Source organism: Rhinolophus hipposideros (genome assembly GCF_964194185.1).
Source record: "Rhinolophus hipposideros genome assembly, chromosome: 8".
In the NCBI taxonomy this organism is placed as follows: Eukaryota; Metazoa; Chordata; class Mammalia; order Chiroptera; family Rhinolophidae; genus Rhinolophus; species Rhinolophus hipposideros.
In genome coordinates this window covers 1,303,789-1,315,103 of record NC_138054.1, presented here as the reverse complement: position 1 = coordinate 1,315,103, position 11,315 = coordinate 1,303,789, and positions in this window count along the sequence as shown.

Here is an 11,315-nt window from a genome sequence, read left to right as displayed (position 1 = left end):
CAAAGGAAACCATCAATAAAACAAAAAGGGATCCTACTGTATGGGAAAAGATATTTGCCAATGATATATCTGATAAGGGATTAATATCACAAATCTATAAAAAACTTACTCAACTCAACTCCAAAAAAACAAACAACCCAATTAAGAAATGGGCAGAGGACTTGGGGAGACATTTCTCTAAGAAGGACATACAGAAGGCAAGAAGACATATGAAGAAATGCTCAACCTCACTAACCATCAGAGAAATGCAAATAAAAACCACAATGAGATACCACCTCACTCCAGTCAAAATGGCTATTATCAATAAATCAACAAACAACAAATGCTGGCGCGGATGTGGAGAAAAGGGAACGCTAGTGCACTGTTGGTGGGACTGCAGATTAGTGCAGCCACTATGGAAAACAGTATGGAGGTATCTCAGGAATCTGAAAATGGAACTACCCTATGATCCAGTAATTCCACTCCTAGGCATCTACCCGGAGAAATCCAAAACTCCAATTCAAAAATCTGTATGCACTCCTATGTTTATTGCAGCACTTTACACAATAGCCAAGATATGGAAACAACCAAAATGCCCATCGGTAGATGACTGGATTAAGAAGCTGTGGTACATTTATACAATGGAGTATTACGCAGCCATAAAGAAGAAAGAAATCTTATCATTTGCAGCAACATGGATGGATCTAGAGAACATTATGTTAAGTGAAATAAGTCAGAAAGAGAAAGACAAGTACCATATGATCTCACTTATATATGGAATCTAAAGAAAAGACTATGTGAATGAACTAATCAGAGTCAGTTTTGGGGACGCAGAGAAAAAACCGAGAGTGGTTAGATGGGTGTGTGGGAGGGGGTTGGGGATAAGGGGAAAGGTGAAGGGATTTGGAAGCAGCTGGTAACCACAAGATGGCCTCAGGGTTTTTTCTTTTGAAAATTAATTTGGGGAAGGTATTCTATAATGTTGTAAAGATTTTGTTGGGTATTCGATGGACATGCGTCCTATTTGGGAGACCACCTCAGGGATACTGTGGATACCTGATCATGGCATTGTACATCAGAAGCTAAACATTAATGAATGCCAACTATAATTTTATATATATAATGTGATGGTTCAGTGTGAGGTCGGAGGGATAGTGGATGGGGGGAGGGGGGTTCACAGTATGAGGGATATAAATGATGAACGTCTAAGTATTACCTTGTTTTGTACACCTGAAACTAATAAATAATTAATAAAAAAAAAAAAAAAAAAAAAAAAAAAACTTGTTCCAACAAAAAAAAAAAAAAAAAAAAAAAAAAATAGTATGGTGTATCCTTATCCACCTCATTCACCAATCTAGCACCCGTGCCACTTCAACCTCTTCTGCAAAGTCAAAATGACCATGAAAGGTAAACGTTTTTAATTGATTCAGAACCTTGGGGCAGTCACGACAACATACCTAAAGACACTAATGACAGAGGACTTCTAGAATGGCTTCAGAAAGTGGCAAGAAAGATGGAATAAGTAGTACAGAGAATTGATTAAGAATGGGAGAGATGCTGATCAAAATGGTGGCGTGAGGTGAGCCTCTGTAAAGCTCCCCTAAAATTTACAATTAATCAAACAACAATAATTCCACAAATTACTCCCTGCACAGCAGACAGGCAAGACGAAGAGGCCCACTACTAAACTGACCTAAAGGTGGGCGACTCCCGTGAACGGGGTAGGAGGGAAGGGAGAAGTGTGGAGACGGACAGGACACAGACCTACCTTAGTGCTCCAAGCTCAAGGCATCCCGGAACTACCGCAGCTGCGGGAGAGGGAAGAACTCGGACTGTTAGGGCTCCGCTTATGGCCCACAGGGCTGAGGGGGCAGCATATAACACGGCTGAACCCAACGCTCATGGCAGAGACCTTGGAAAAAAGACTGAGGGAAGAAGGCTGGAAACAATGCTTTAAGCCCTCACTGCTGAGGAGAAACGGAAGACTTAGGCACTGAGACTAGCCGCCCCTCCCTACCCTCCCAGAGCTCACCCCCCCACCCCACCTGCCCTGTGCTAGAAGCGGAATAGTAGCAGTGTCAGATCAAAAGAACAGAATATTTGCTGTTCTGAGAACTGTGGACTAAAGACACAGATTCGCAGCCCAACTAGTTCCTGGAAAGGGGAGGGAGCTGTGGAAGCAGGACCGGCTGTGGTGCTGGTCGCAGCCACTGTTCTGGGCCACCTCTCACAACTCACCCTGCCCCTGGAACCACCTCTCTGGGCGGATCCCTGCAAGAGTAAACAGAACTGCTGAAACATACGGGCTCTGAATCCGGTATAGAAGGAGGTTTGGAACTTCAAAAGCTCTCAACATACCCACATGGACACTGCGCACTGTGACCACACAAACTATTAACATGGGAGAAGCCCGTCTCCCAGGGAATCCTCCCATTGTGTGAGAAGCTGGAAAAGTGCAGAGAAAACATAGCTACTACCATGTGAGAGAGAGAAAAAAAGGCTGCAGTCGGAGAGAAAATAAAACATTCTACCAACAAGTGCTGGAAAACAAAAGAAAGACCTCTTCCTATCAACCTGTTGCAGAAGCCACTCCTGTAGATGTCTAGGAAGAGAACTAATAAATCAGTAATTGCCATGAATAACCAACAAGGCAACAAGACAGCTCAGAAAGAAAGTGAAAAGTTTACAGCAAAGGAACTTAAAGATATGGAAATACGTGACTTAAATGACAGAGAATTCAAGATTGCTGTTCTGAAAAAACTCAACAAGATGCAAGAAAACACAGACACGCAGTTTAATGAACTCAGAAACACAAATAAAAACATGAGCATTTTGCGAAAGAGATGGAAATTTTAAAAAAGAACGAAAGAGAATTACTCTAGATTAAGAACTCAATAGAAGAAATTAAGAATGAAATAACCAGTTTAGGTAGTAGAGTTGAACAGATGGAGGAAAGAATCAGTCACATCAAAGATAGAAACCTGGAAATGACACAGATGAAAGAAGAAAGAGACTTGAGAATTAAAACAAAAGAACTCTGCAAGAAATTTCTGATTCCATCAGAAAGAGCTATATAAGAATAATGGGCATACCAGAAGGAGAAGAGAGAAGGGAACAAAGAATATATTCAAACAAATTGTCGATGAGAACTTCCCAAACTTGTGGAAAGAATTGGATCCTCGAATCCAAGAAGCAAATAGAACACCTAATTACCTCAATCCAAACAGGCCTTCTCCAATGCACATTGTATTGAAGCTGTCTAAAATCAACCACAAAAAAAGAATCCTCAAGGCAGCCAGGGAAAAGAAGACAGTAACCTACAAAGAAAAGGACATTAGATAATCATCAGATTTTTCAGCAGAAACTCTACAAGCCAGGAGGGAGTTAAACCAAATATTCAAACTATTGAAAGAGAGAACTTATGAGCCAAGAATAATATATCCAGCAAAGACAACCTTTAGATATGAAGGAGGAATAAAGACCTTTCCAGACATACATAAGCTGAGGGAATTTTCTAATACACGACCTGCACTACAAGAAATGCCAAAGGAGGCTATTCAACCACCATCAACAGTGACAATTTGTGGCAACCAAAACATAAAAAGGGGCAGAGTAAGGCCTGAACCGGAATATGGGAATGGAGAAAGTAAGCATGCTGAAGAAAATGGAATACTCTAAATATCAAACTTTCTTTTACATAAACTTCAGGGTAACCACTAAAAAATAATCCAGAACTGAAATATATACTGCAATAAAAGAAGAAACAGAGGGAAACATCATAGAATACCACTACACAGAAATAATAAACAACAACAAAAAGGCAAAGAAACAATGCAGACACAGCCTTACCAGAAAACTAAAGATAGAATGGCAAGAAATCCTCACATATCAATAATCACCCAAAATGTAAATGGACTGAACTCACCAATAAAAAGGCACAGAATAGCAGATTGGATCAAAAAACTAAACCCAACCATATGCTGTCTCCAAGAGACACATCTCAGCTACAAGGACAAGCATAGACTCAAAGTGCAAGGGTGGAAATGGACACTCCAAGCAAATGGTATCCAGAGAAAAACAGATATAGCCATAATAAATCAGATGAAAAAGACTTCAGGGTGAAAAAGATAACAAGAGATAAAGATGGACATTTCATAATAGTAAAGGGGAGTATACAACAAGAAGACATAACAGTTATCAATATTTATGCCCCCAATCAGGGAGCACCAAAATATACCAAGCAACTACTAACAGAACTAAAGGGAGAAATTGACCAAAACACAATTATACTATGGAACTTAAATACATCATTGACAGCTATGGATAGATCATCTAAACAGAAAATTAATAACGAAATAGCAGCCCTAAATGACACATTAGATGAAATGGACGTAATTGACATATATAAAGCATTTCATCCTAAAACATCAGATTATACATTCTTTTCCATTGTTCATAGAACATTCTCAAAGATAGACCATATATTGGGACATAAAATCAGCTTCAGCAAATTAAAGAAGATTGAAATCATACCGAGCATATTTTCTGATCACAAGGCTTTGAAAATGGATATCAACTGCAAAAAGAAAGCAGGAAAAAACACAAATACATGGAGATTAAACAACATACTTTTAAAGAACTACTGGGTCAAAGAAGAAATGATAGGAGAAATCAAATGATACATAGAAACAAATGACAATGAAAATACATCCCACTAAAATTTGGGGAATGCAGCAAAAGCAGTTTTAGAGGGAAATTAATATCATTATAGGACTATCTCAAGAAACAAGAAAAATCCCAAATAAATAACCTCATGTTACACCTTAAAGAACTAGAAAAAAAAGAACAAGTGAAACCCAAGGTCAGCAGAAGAAAGGAAATAACAAAAATCAGAACAGAGCTCAAAGAAATAGAGAAAAAACAGACAATAGAAAAAATTAATGTGACAAAGAGCTGGTTCTTTGAAAAGATTAACAAAATTGACAAACCCTTGGCTAGACTAACTAAGATGAAAAGAGAGAAGACATAATTAACAAAATCAGAAATGAAAAAGGGGAAGTTATCACGGACACGACAGAAATACAAAGGATCATCCAAGAATATTATGAAGGACTATATGCCACCAAATTCAATAACCTAGAAGAAATGGACAAGTTCTTAGAAACATATAACCTTCCTAGACTGACCCATGAAGAATTTGAAAATCTAAACAGACCGATCTCCAGTAATGGAATTGAATCAGTCATCCAAAACCTTCCCAAAAGCAAAAGTCTGGGACCAGATGGCTTCACTAGTGAATTCTACCAAACCTCCAAAGAGGATCTAGTAACAATCCTGCTCAAACTCTTCAAAAAAATTGAAGAAGAGTCAGTACTCCCTAACGCATTTTATGAGGGCAACATTACCCTGATACCAAAACCTGGTAAGGACAACACCAAAAAAGAAAACTATAGAGCAATATCTCTGATGAATACAGATGCAAAAATCCTAAACAAAATTCTAGCAAATCGAATACAACAATGCATTAAAAAGGTTATTCATCAAGTCCAAGTGGGGTTCACCCCGGGGCACAAGTATGGTTCAACATCTGCAAATCTATCTATGTGATACATCATATAAACAAAATAAAGGACAAAAATCATATGATTATATCAATAGATGCAGAAAAAGAATTTGACAAGCTACAACATCCATTTATGATTAAAACACTTAATACTATAGGTATAGAAGGAAAATACCTTAACAAAATAACGGCCATATATGACAAACCCTCAGCTAATCTCATAATTAATGGGGAACAACTGAAGCCCTTTGTTCTATGTTCAGGAACACAACAGGGCTGTCCCCTGTCACCTATGCTTTTCAACATAGTGGTGGAAGTCCTTGCCAGAGCAATCAGGCGGGAGAAAGAAATAAAAGGCATCCAAATTGGGAATGAAGAGGTTAAATTATCACTCTTTGCAAGTGTCATGATGCTATATATAGAAAACTCTAAAGACTTTACCAAAAAGCTATTAGAAATAATCAACGAATACAGTAAAGTTTCTGGCTACAAAATCAACGTACAAAAGTCTATTGCATTCGTATATACTAACAATGAAATCTCAGAAAAAGAAATAGAAAAAACAATTTCTTTTGCAATTGCAGCAAAAAGAATAAAATGCCTAGGAATAAACTCAACCAAGGATGTGAAGGACCTATATGCTGAAATCTATAAGACATTTTTGAAAAAAATTGAAGAATTTACAAAGAAAAGGAAAGACATTCCATGCTCATGGATTGGAAGAATCAACATAGTTAAAATAGCCATATTACCCAAAGCAATATACAGATTTAATGCAATCCCCATCAAAATCCCAATGGCATTTTTTAAAGAAATAGAACAAAAAAGTCATCAGATTTGTTTGGAACCACAAAGGACCCCGAATAGCCAAAGCCATCTTAAGAAAAAAGAACAATGCTGGAGGTATCACATTCTCTGACTTTAGCTTGTACTACAGGTCTACAATAATCAAAACAGCATGGTATTGGCAGAAATAGGCAGAAATAGGTCTCCTAGGTATGTGACCTAGGAGACCTGTTCACAGAGGAGAATCCCATCTTCCGGGGCATTCCCCCATTTTGTGAGAACTTGGAACAGTGCATAGAAAATATAATGTTACAGCATGAGAAAGAATAAAAGGCTGGAGTCGGAGAGGAAATAAAACACTGTTCCAACACCTACTGGAAAACAAAAGAAAGACCTCTTTCTATCAACCTGTTGCAGAATCCACTCCGGTAGATACCTAGAAAGAGAAATAGTAATTCATTAATGGCCATGAATAACCAAGATAACAAGACAGCTCAGAAATAAAATGAAAAGTATCCAGAAAATGAACTTAAATACATGGAAATATGTGACTTAAAAAGACAGACAATTCAAGACTGCAGTTCTTTTCTTTATTTGGAAGACAGTGTTTTATTTTAGCAAAAGCAACAAAACAAAGCAAATATTCTGCCACCACCAGCAACAGCAATAGCAGCAACAAGAACAAACTAAAAGAAAAAAAAAAACCCATAGGATATACTCTATCGGATCAGACACTGTCCTCTAAAACCAGATGCAAGGTTTTCCGCTGTCATTCTGGGAAAGGACTTTCCCAAGAAAACTAACTATAACCCACATGTCAAATAAAACATGTTTTCTCTTTGTCCCTGTCTCTGTCTCTTTTTAGTTCTATTTTTTCTTTAAATAAAGTACACTGGGGCAACAATTGTTAGTAAATTTACATAGATTTCAGGTGTACAATTCTGTAATACATTATCTATATCTCACATTGTGTGCTCACCACCCAGAGTCAGTTCTCTTTCCACCGCCATATATTAGACCCTGTTTACCCTCTTCTAGAGTCCCACTCCCCCCACCCCCTTACCCTCTAGTAACCCCTAAACTATTGTCTATGACTATGAGTTTTTGTTCTTTCAGTTGTTTGTCTTGTTCTTTCATTGTTCTTGGTTTATATACCACATATCAGTGAAGTCATTTGGTTCTCTACTTTTTCTGTCTGACTTATTTAGCTTAAAAAACTCAAAGAAATGCAAGGAAACACAGACAGGCATTTTAATGAACTCAGAAACACAACCATAGAACAACATGAACATTTTAGTAAAGAGATTTAAATTTTTAAAAAGAACCATATAGAATTTCTGGGGATTAAGAATGCAATAAAAGAAATGAAGAATGAAATAGCCAGCTTACGTAATAGAATTGACCAATAGAGGAAAGAATCAGTGACATGGAAGGTAGAAATCTGGAAATGATACAGATGGAAGAAGAGAGACACTTGAGACTTAAAAGAAATGAAAGAACTCTACAAGAACTTTCTGACTCCTTCAGAAAGAGCCATATAAGAATAATGGGCATACCAGAAGGAGAAGAAAGGGAGACAAAAACAGAGAGTATATTCAAACAAATAGTTGATAAGAATGTCCCAAACTAGTGGAAAGAACTGGATCCTAAAATCCAAGAAGCAAATAGAACATCTAATTACCTCACTCCCAACAGGCCTTCTCCAAGGCACATTGTATTGAAGTTGTAAAAATTAATGACAAAGAAAGAAACCTCAAAGCAGGCAGGGAAATGAAGACAGTAACCTACAAAGGAAAGCCCAGTAGATTATCACCAGATTTTTCAGCAGAAACTCTACAAATAGTCAAACTATTGAAAGAGGATATTATGAGATAAAAATAATATACCCAGCAAAGATATCCCTGACATAAGGCAGAATAAAGACATTTCCAGACATACAGAAGATGAAGGAATTTTCTAACACATGACTTGCACTACAAGAAATAATAAAGAGGCTATACGACCTGAAACAAACAAACAAACAAACAACATAAAAATACAAAGCCATGAGTAGTAATATGAAGAGACAGAAGCAGGAAATGGTAACCCCTACAACAAACTATACACTTAAACTTAATATACAGGGTAAGAAGGGAAAAAAAAAAAACACTTAAAAAAGAGGAAAAAGACAACTTGCTACTGCAGGGCAGAAATCAACTCACAGTATAAATAGAGATATAAACATAAAACGGGAGAGAATAAAGGTCTGAACTGTCATAAGGGAATAGAGAAAGTAAGCATATGGAAGAAAATGGAATACTCCAAATATGAAAATTTCTTTTACATGAACTTAATGGTAACCACTCACTAAAAAAAATCCAGAACTGAAATATATAACATAAAAAAGGAAGACATAAAGAGAAAATCATAGAATACCGCCACACTGAAATACTAGATAGCAACAAAAAGGCAAAAAAAAAAAAAAAACACATTGGAGACACCTTCCTAGAAAAACAGAGATAGAACGACAGGGAATTTTCATATATCAATAATCACCCTAAATGTAAATGGACTGAACTCACCAATAAAAAGGCACAGAGTAGCAGACTGGATCAAAAAATTAAACCCAACCAAATGCTGCCTCCAAGAGACACATCTCAGCTATAAGGACAAATACAGACTCAAAGGGAAAGGGTAGAAATTGACACTCCAAGCAAATGGTATTCAGAGAAAAGCAGGTGTATTCATACTGCATACTGATACCAGAGGAAACAGACTTCAGGATAAAAAAGGTAACAAGAGACAAAGATGGATATTTCATAATGATAAAGGGGACTATACAACAAGAAAAAATAACATTCATCAATATTTATGACCCAATCAGGGAGCACCAAATTATACTAAGCAACTACTGACAGAAGTAAAGGGAGAAATTGAACAAAATAAAATTAGAGTAGGGGACCTAAATACATCATTGACAGCTATAGATAGATCATCCAAACAGAAAATAAATAATGAAATATCAGCCCTAAATGACACATTAGATAAAATGGACATAATTGGCATTTATAGAGAACTTCACCTTAGAACATCAGACTATACATTCTTTTCTAGTGTACATGGAACACTCTCAATGATGGACCACATATTGGGACATAAAACTAGCCTCAGCAAATTTAAGAAAATGGAAATCACCCTAAGCATATGCTCTAATCACAAAGCTTTGAAATTGAATATCAACTGCAAAAAGAAAGCAGAAAATCCACAAATATGTGGCAGTTAAACAACATGCTTTTAAAGAACGACTGGGTCAAAGAAGAAACAAAAGGAGAGTTCAAAATATACATGGAAACAAATCACAATGAAAAAACACGCTACCAATATTATTGGGATGCAACAAAAGAAATTTTAAGAGGGAAATTTATATCATTACTGACCTTTCTCAAGAAAGAAGAAAAATTCCAGATAAATAACCTCACAGTATACCTTAAAGAACTAGGAAAAAAAGAACACATGAAACCCAAAGTCAGCAGAAGGAAGGAAATAATAAAAATCAGAGCAGAACTTAATGAAATAGAAAACAAAAAGAAAACAGAAAAAAAAATAATGCAACAAAGATCTGGTTCTTTGAAAAGATTAAACTGACAAACCCTCGGCTAGACTAGATAAAAAGATAAAAGACCCAAATAAACAAAATCAGAAATGAAAAAGGGTAAGTTATCACGGACACCACAGAAATACAAAGGATCATCCAAGAATACTGGGAAGGATTATATGCCACCAAATTCAATAACCTAGAAAAAATGGACATGTTCTTAGGGACATATAGCCTTCCTAGACTAATCAACAGTAGGAAATTGAATCAGTCATCCAAAACTTTGCCAAAACCAAAATTCTGGGACCAGATGGCTTCACTAGTGAATTCTATCCAACATTCCAACAGGATCTAACACCTACCTACTCACACTCTTCCAAAAAAACTGAAGAAGAAACAATATTCCCAAACTTATTTTATGAGGCCAACATTACCCTGATACCAAAACCTGGTAGGATAACACCAAAAAGAAAAGTTACAGAAAAATATCTCTGATAAATACAGATGCAAAACTCCTAAACAAAATTCTAGCAAATCGAATGCAACAATGCATTCAAAAGATTATACATCACAACCAAGTGGGGTTCATCTCAGGGGCACAAGGATGGTTGAAATATGCAAATCAGTCAATGTGATACATCACATAAACAAAATAAAAGACAAAAATCATACGATTACATCAATAGATGCAGAAAAAGCATTTGATAAGATACAACACCCACTTATGATTAAAACACTTTTTTAAAAATGGGTTTAGAAGGAAAATACCTTAAAAAAATAAAGGCTATATATGACAAATCCTCAAGCTACTATCAAAAGTAATGGTGAAAAACTGAAGCTCTTTGCTATACATTCAGGAACATGACAGATTTGTCCCCAACCACCTCTGCTTTTCAAAATAGTATTGGAAGTCCTCACCAGAGAAATTAGGGAAGACAAGAAATAAAAATCATCAAAATTGGGATGAAGAAGTTATCCCACTGTCACTTTTTGAAGATGACATGATGCTATATATAGAAAATTCTAAAGACTCCACTAAGGGGCCGGCCCGGTGGCGCAGGCGGTTAGAGCTCCATGCTCCTAACTCCAAAGGCTGCCGGTTCGATTCCCACATGGGCCAGTGGGCTCTCAACAACCAAAAAAATAAATAAATAATAAAAAATAAAAAAATAAAATATTTAAAAAAAAAGACTCCACTAAAAAGCTATTAGAAACAATCAACGAAAGTTGCTGACTACAAAATCAATGTACAAAAGTCCATTGCATTCCTATATATTAACAATGAAATCTCAGAAAAAGAAATTTAAAAAAAATTCCTTTTGCAATTGCAACAAAAAGATTAAAATACCTGGGAGTAACTTAAACAAGGATGTGAAAGACCTATATGCTGAAAACTATAAGACATTTTTAAAA